Consider the following 9,091-nt stretch of genomic DNA (forward strand, 5'->3'; position numbering starts at 1 on the left):
TGAAGAAAATCTTCATTTGTTTATATCAGACATCAGAATGGGTGTGTGATGTGAATTTAACCATAGCATGGTTGTTGGTGCCAGACGGGCTGGTTTGAGTATTTGAAAAACTCAAGTTTGATGCAAAGAAAAGAAACATATAAACCATCCTGTGAGCAGAGGATCTGCCGGTTGAAGCACTTTGTTAATGCAAGAGGTCAGTGGAGAATGACCAGAATAGTCTGAGCTGACAGGAACTCAAGTAATCATTCTTTTCATCTGTGGTGAGTAGAAAAGCATTTCAGAATGCACGGCACATCAAACCTTGGATGAGCTACAACAGCGGAAGACGACATCAGGCTCCACTCCTGTCAGTCAGGAACAAGAATCAGCAAAATTTGACAGCTGAAGACTGAAAAAAGACAGGTGATTTTTTTTTTTCTTATTATCTTCAACTGTCCAGTTTCGGTGAGTGTGTGGCCATTATAGTCATTGAGTAAAGTTGAGTTCAACTCAAAAGAGCTGAATTTAATAATGAGTCTTACTAAATGAGGCTATGGCAAGTGTATCGGTGGCAAAAATGGTTTGAAATATCATATATATGATTCTGCATTTGGCATGCGGGCTAACAAAGTGTAATTTTTTTTGCATCTTTTATAGGGATTGTAGGGGGAAAAAAAAAGCCTGGTGCAAAAAACATGGTGGCACACCAGGTGGTGCTGGTCCCTGATACAGCCCCAAGCTGCAGGATTCAAAGCATAATGTTTGTATCCTCTGCTTAGTTTTTGTAGGGATTTCCTCTGGGATTCTGGTTCTGTGGACAAGCCTGGCTTTGTGCTATTGATCCAGTCCCGACACTATACTCTTATGCCAGCTTCCATCTAAGTCTGGAAATGATAAGAAATCTGTTGTACTAAACACATGCACATGTCTATAATGCATATAAAGGCCGATTATTTTTATTTGCGTACTGTATGTGGCAAAAAATAAAGGATTTTATACTGTGCTTTTCACTTAGGAAGTGTTATTCAGGAGTTATCTGATTGACAGGCAACTAGTGTTTCTTATTAAAGCCCAGGCATCCTTGATTATTTTAATGACTATAACTCAGGGGAGCTTTTAGTTGATATTTAATGTGTTTGTTGCATGATCTTAATACGTGATAGTTCCATCTGGGTAAAATTGGGTTATCTCTATTTAAAATCAGTGTCCATGATTTTCATGGCAGACTACATGGAATGAACAATAAAAAGACTGATATCATTGCATCAGCCTAAATTCATATGCAACATGCATCAGTTCTCAAAAATGTAGTTTTTATATAAAGGTTTAAATTTGCATTCTACTTTATGTGTGTGTATTTCATTAACGGCTAATAATGACGGGAGAGCTAAAATCTAAAATCCATCAATAGCATGATAATGAAGATAATGAAACTGTTAGGTTTGAGCAACGCATTATATCAGGTCTCATCAAAGGCATAGTCAAAAATAATGTGGGGCAAACTATCACACACACACACACACACAGAGAGAGAGAGAAAAAGAAGCTGCATTGGATGCTTCTAATATTTTTTTTAAGTATTTCAAGTTTCTAATAACTGGATTCATGTCATGTTTCCTCCAAATACAAAACCCTGATGGTCAAGCAAAAAAACCCCTCATAACACAGTGTTCTGTTCTCTGTTTTTTAAAAGAAATAATTCACCTTGTTCGTCCTCACTACACCCGCAATTGTGTTCCACCTTCTTGATCACAGATAATGACATCTGTGACTGTATTAGAGAGGTGAACTGAAAAATATTAGTACAAATACACATGAAATATTGGAGGGGCTGTTTTATTTATTTTTATCTAAAAATCATCTGACATGACTGTCACTGAATCTACAGTCTGGCTTAGAGACTGGCAATTCTGGCAATTCAAGCATCATACCATTCTGGGCATTTTTATCACAATCTGTGGTGTTGCTGTTGTCCTTATTTCAAAATACTCAAGTAATCTGATGGTAAGATGAAAAATGAATGTTATATAGATATATTTTATCTTTGAAAGATGGGAGCTGAGCGTTGATATCTTATTTATTCCAGCTGTCTGATATTTATTCTCACATTTGAATTGTGTGTGTGTGTGTCTTTATTATGTTGTCCCACTATATAACAAACTGGCTCCCATAGGACCACTAATAGGTAGTACTGAGAAGAACTGAGATACCATGCACACAATTCTGTTGTGTCCATCTCTTGCCACTGCCAAGAGAAGGACAATACATATCTGTAGCTTGTATCTGAGATATTTATTGTCTCATCAGATACAGTATCCCCATTGTAACACACCAAAGGCATGTGGATTTACAGCATGCAGTAAATCTCTTTGTTTAAGGTCAGAATGGATAGCTGGAGTCATGCAGGGAAATCATATCCAAATCTAAATTTTTACTATGAGAAAAACATGCAGATTAATTTCAACCCACGACCTCATTGTTTGCATAGTTAAAGGTTCTTTACTTCCTAAAAGGGTTCTAGTTTGGAAGTCAGATTGACAAACTCTCAGTTGTAAGGTTCATCACAGAACCCCTTAAGGAAATCTGATTAATAAATACAAACCACAAATCTATGACATCTCTCTTTATATAAAGGGCACTGTATATCTGAAATCTGTATATCTGTGTTTTTATATATATTTTGTATATCTTAGTGTCACAAGCATGTGAATATCTGACATTTGGGCATTTAGCTGGTCCCCATGATATGTTAATGGATATCAGTGGTAGTGTGTGTGCATGTTTTTGAAGGTGTTTGTGTGCTGGACGTGTCATTGTGTCGTCACCATTCATGTCTGCATCATACAGTCTCACTCCCTCAGTCACACACTCATACATCGCAGGATTATTTGTCATAAGTTAATTTTTACGTACGTTAGGGAAAGGAGGGGTGATGTCAGTAGGTGTGGGTGTGTGTGAGATGTCCCGCTGTTCCATGTCTAATGAGCAGGTTCATATACCAATGATTCTCAAGAATTTAATTCTTAACACCTATTTATTTCTTTGTTGCTATATGTCTTCTCTCTCTCTCTCTCTCAGAGTGATTTAGATATGCTTGACTAGCCTCACATGCTGTAATGAGCTCTGTATGTTGTCTCAGTATTTGTGTGCTGCATTGCCTTAATGCTGCTAAACGAACCACCATTTTTCTGAATACACAAAGAGGCTTTGGATTTCTCCCCCTTGTTGCTAGATTTATTCTTTTCCACAGGCAATTACGTGGCAATATTCTCAGAGCAGTGCTGTAGTTGTCGAAACGCCGTGCCTGTAAGATTGAATTCATATCCATCTGTTAACGATTTCTGTTGACCTCTGCAGAAGGTAAATTTATGATAACATTAATAGGCATATAGCATACAACAATATACTAAAGGTCTTGTAAATGTTTAACGTGGTTCAGACTTTAGGCTCTTAAAGTGAGTTGACAGTCGCATGGAATATGCAGAGATAAACTGCATGCAAGAGTGTGTGCGCACAGATTAAGGATAAAAATAAACAATAGTTCTCTAAGGGCATTTTTCAGTCTAGCATGAATTTGACACAAATACATATAGTGTACATAGTGACGTGTGTTATGTAGTGATGAGATCTTCTATGATGGTACATATTGTATGTGTACTGTATTGTGATGATTTGATTACTGTGTATAAATGTGCTGTAACAATACTGGTTTGCATTTATTCATAAACAAATAAAGTAATCATATTCAAATGATTGAATGTAGACTTTTGCATGCAAAACAACACAGTGTAATGCGCTGCTGACTTTCCGTAGGAGAGGCAAAAAAATTGGGACCTTGGATGCTGATTTAACTTGCAGTGAAACGCAAGCTGACAAAAACAAACTGATGGATCCTTAATTCTTTTGAATGAATGATGTCAGACCCTGAAGACTTGGATCAAATGTCCTCAGCTGAGGAGCAGAGTGCCTTAGACTTGCATCACAACAACAACACACAAACACAAGGGTAATAATACTCAAACAGCTGATTGGAAATTATCCTGACCATGCGTTATAATCAGATATGACATTCTACATGTGAACCTTTAAACATGGAATCAATATTCTATGTATACTGTACACTGATAAGCCATAACATTAAAACCATTGACAGGTGATGTGAATAACGTTGATTAACTCATTACAAGGGCATCTGTAAAGGGGTAGAATATATTAGACAGCAAGTGAACATACATTTCTTGAAGTTGAGCCAGAAAGATGCAAATGTAAGGATCTGAGCTTTGATGGCTAGATGACTGGATATCCAAAACGGCTCGAAGGAAGTGTTCCAAGGAAGGACAAGTGGTGAACTGGAGACAGGGTCATGGGTGGCAACAGATCATTGATGTGCATGGGAAGTGAAGGCGATCCTGTCTGGTCAAAGATCCCACAAAAAAGCTACTGAAGAACTGAAGGATTTTTATGGGAGTACATTTAAAAAAATCTGCAAATAGTTGCCCTCTTTTCAAAAGTAAGAAGTTCATATCTCTCAGCTATATGTTTCAGTCTGGTGTAAAGTTTTGAAAGTCGATTGTGTACTTCTGTGCTGCTGTGTTAATGCATCAACCTCACAGTCTGCAGATTTTTCCTTTTATATGCTCTATGGGCACAAGCCGCAGTGCCCATACAGATTTAACACAATAGAAATTCATTAGAGCTTTTCTTGTACCGTTGAACACAGCAAGACATTTTATAGACCTGAAATGTCCTTAGATTTCTTAGAAATGAAACAGTCCTTTGATTTCTTTGAAATGGGTCCTCAGTCCTTTTTAGTTCTTGCTCATTTGGACTGTGAGCATGAATCATACAATTTGCCACAATGTTAACATGACAGACGTTAGCACATAAATATTATCACCTTCCAGTATTATTACTGTACAATATATTAGTGTATACTGACATCACTAAGCCCTGGCAACACACTGGCAGCCAGAAGGCACAATTTTTTTTATTTGTCCAGGCAAAAATCACAGTAGCAGATGGAGATCTGGCATTTAGAATCACCCACAACCCTAAAAAACACACCACTACAACAGAGCTCATCTGACTCACTGTTTCTCTCTGACTGTGTGTTGATACAGGGCACAGAGGGTAGAGGAGATGTACAATTCCAAACAACACAAACGAAAATTGATTATTTATCAGTCTTCAAACGCCTCACATCCACATGTATTGAGGTCACTAACTACTCATAACTCAAAAGCAATCATTAATCGAAGGAATATAAAAACACTTTAATTAAATTAACAATTTAATTGGATAAGCGGCATCCCAAGAGTGCTGATGTTTAGTATAACAGTAGTAGTATAACGATAGTTTGTTACATAAAATCACTAATACTATGTCATGTCAGTCAGTCTGTGTCTTACCATGTCAACATGCCATAAGCTATGGATTCTTTAGGAACTATACTTTTGTTGACTAAGCAAAAAAAATCTGGTCATTTTTGTTAGAATTGTTTAATAAAAGAAATATTACCCTTGCGAATCGTGCTGCTGTGTACTCATGCTCATGTGCATTGTACTTAAATGATTTATCAGAGACTTGACTACTTGTTGTTCATTTATTCATTCATTCATTTCTGTCAAGTAACTGCTTTATCATGGTCAGTGGCACAATACATCTAGGCCTTATCTCAGGAACACTGGGTGAGAGGTGGGAATGTACATCAGATAGGATGCCACATTTACTCCATTCACATCTAGGGGCATTTTAGTATGGTTAATACACCTACTGGAGAAAAGGAAACCCAGGCCAAGAAGAACAAGTAAAACTCTGTGAGACAGTAACATGAGTTCAGGATCAGTGACAAACTCTGGGGTCTTAAGTGGTACCATCCAGAGTAATCACATGTATCTGCAGGCTGTCCATGTAGAGGCATCCTCAGCAGCAGTGAGTGGCCTTCGTGATGAGAATTCCTACCAGAAGTAGGGCATCAGGATGGATCAGGCAGGTCCAGAGAGCAGAAGATGTCAAGATCACTGGTATATCAGGAGTAGCATGTGTTTCTATCTAAGTTGCATGTATAGTGTATATGTATAGTTTATATAGTGAAGTACCCTTTTATGTAAAATAATATGACGCAGTTTAGGGCACAATCTGTTTGATGTTTAAGCTGTATGTTAAATTCAGCCTTGGTCCAATTTCAAAAAGATATTGAAATGAATTACACTTGTTTTTGTCACCAATTTGACTGCACTAAATACAGATTTCATATTTCCTCAATTTTGCTGCCCATCCGTAAACACGCGCACACACACACACACACACACATATGAACAGAGAGAGAGAGAGAAAGAGAGAGAGAGAGATGCACAGGTGCACAAAAGGAAGCCACTTTTCACAATAGAACGCCTTTAAAATGAGCCCCCTCCCTCTCCTTTCTTTAACAATGAGTATATGAGTCTCATTTTCAGTGCTGAGCCAGAAGACTGAGCATTTGTTTGCTGTGCTTTGGCCTTCATTTAAAATCTGTGCAGACAGTTCTTCAGTCACAGGTCAAAGCCATGACAGCAGGCATTTGTCTTCCTAATAAACTCTGTCAGACAGAAAAACACACATATTGCATGCGTTCTTTTAAGATACTAAGGAATAGGGGTCACACCATGTGTAATTTAGCAAGCCAGTCTATCTAATATCCTTGGTTTGCAAAAAGGATTAATCACACCCCCTGCTCAAGCATTTAAAGGGAATATTTGTTAAAGGTTTTTACCGTGACAAACCATGAAGTAAGAGAACCTGAAGTTATTTCTGGGATGAAGATTCATCATCCCTCACAAAATATGGATCAGCAGCAGATAGACCTCCCTATGACGCTCTTAATTCAGCAAGTCAGACACTGTCAAATGATTTATCTTTCAGTTCACTATAATGGCTCTCAGAGCCAGAGAGATATGTGTTAATTATAGGCATATTGCTGTAAGAGATACGTCTCAGACCTCATCTTAATCTGAAGCTTTAAAAAAAGATTTTCTTATAATGGCAATAGAATAATCATGTCATTGTGTGAAATACTAATGCTGCTGAACTGGGACTGGAAATATATACTAAAATCTATACCAAAAAAATCTACATTCTACAATGAAACATGAAATATTAGCTAGGATCAACACACTATACCTTGAGGTCTCACTAAGAGCGTAAAAAGAACCGAGGGCCAAAGTATCACACTCATGGTGGATTGCAGATCAGTGTCAGTGAAGTGTGGTGAAAAACATCAGCCCAAATGGAGAGGAAATCTAGGGGGTGTGTTACCCAGTGTCTAATCACAGAAACCAGCCTCAGTCTTCATACCATTCTGTGTTGTTTTTTCTCATAACAATTCTGTTACGCTTGATTCCACAAAAGTTCAAAATAACGTTATAGTATGTTTTTTTCGTTGATAGATATATGTAGAAGAAACGTGTGTCGTAACGTAACTGTAAAAGAATTAAAATATTTATAGCTGTTTCCAGATGAGTTATACAGTTATGTAAAATCTTAATTGAACACAGACATTGGCACTTCATAAAAGAGAAAGACCCAGAGAAATATTTCATGTTGTCTTTAACTCTAATTCCTAAGCTTCTCTCTCTCTCTCTCTCTCTCTCTCTCTTATACAGAACAGCTCCAGCTCTCTGCACAGCCATGGGTCCTGGCAGTAATCAACACATACCTGCATATCTCTGGCACATTTGGTGTGTGTGTGTGTGTGTGTGTGTGTGTGTGTGCGCGTGCACAGCAGCAGTAGCAGCAGCAGTAAAGGAGGACTGATAGAATGTCTGGATGAAACACGTCATCTCATTTTCTTTAGACGGAATAAAGCACTGTCTACTTTTCTCTCTCTTCCTGTCAGCAGGATCCTCTTTTCCATATCATCTTTTCTAAATTTTTTGTGACATTTAGTGATGAGTCTGTCTAAAATACCTTCAGTAAAATGAGGGTTGTTAATTAATGAGCACCATTAAGTATTTGTAATTGTTCAACCAGGGACAGTAAAGACAGTAATGACATTTCAGCTAGCAATAGCAGAAATCCTGAAATTTGCATTTTCAGGCTACATCAAATTTATATAGAGATTCTGAGGCGGTTATGAAGGGGAAAAAATTTTAACCACTTGGCAGTTGCAGATAGATCACTAATATTTATCTTATTACAGTGACTGGATTTATAAGTGTCTTTTTGTCTATTTCTTATTAGGTACTCTCTTATGACTACAAAGTAACAGAGAAAGACACATATGATCATAAATGTTATTAAATAATTTTTCTAAGTATATTTAAAAAAAATAAAATACAACATATTTAACTGAGCAGGTTCTTCAACCATAAAATTTCAATAAAACCCTTGTTATTACTCTAATGTAACACTTCTGAACATCTACATCTCATACACAGGCTTCAAGTCTTTTATTTTCTCTATATAGTGTATATAAAAAATGGAAATTGATTGGTCAAGTAGAATAATATATATATCAGCAAAATGCCACATTAATATTCATGATACACGCTTTTCCATCAGCAAATTTTAATAAGACCAAATTCTGTCAGCTGCAAATACCACACAAATGGATATGTCAATAATTAAAAAAAAAGAAAAAAAGAATAAATATAGATATTATTAAACCACTAATAATACAGTATTAGAGAAGAAACAAAGATAGAACTAAACTTGGTCAAAGGTATATGTCACTGTTTCCTATTCAAATTACACTCCAGGAAATGTGATAAATACCCTACAGGCTTACCTCTGTGACAAATAATAAGAATGCATAGACAAGCAATAAATCAAGCTGTGTGTATAACACAAAGTAGCCTGATAAGCGCTGTTTCTCAGTAAAGGCTTAAAATAAAATGCATTACCTGTCTGTATTTAATTCTTATTGCAGGAAGCAAGCCCAAATCTCAGAGAGAATCTCTTTTATAGAGACAGATATAATATATCAATGATTTTAATGGTAAATTTAAAGATACATTTTTTATAAAATATCTCTTTTGTGTGTGTGTTGAATACAGCACTGAGATAATATCTGAGTAATATCTATATTTCTGTAATTCTAGCAACTGAATTTTTATTAGTTGTTTCCAGACTT

Source organism: Hemibagrus wyckioides, linkage group LG07 (assembly GCF_019097595.1).
Source record: "Hemibagrus wyckioides isolate EC202008001 linkage group LG07, SWU_Hwy_1.0, whole genome shotgun sequence".
NCBI classification, from domain to species: domain Eukaryota; kingdom Metazoa; phylum Chordata; class Actinopteri; order Siluriformes; family Bagridae; genus Hemibagrus; species Hemibagrus wyckioides.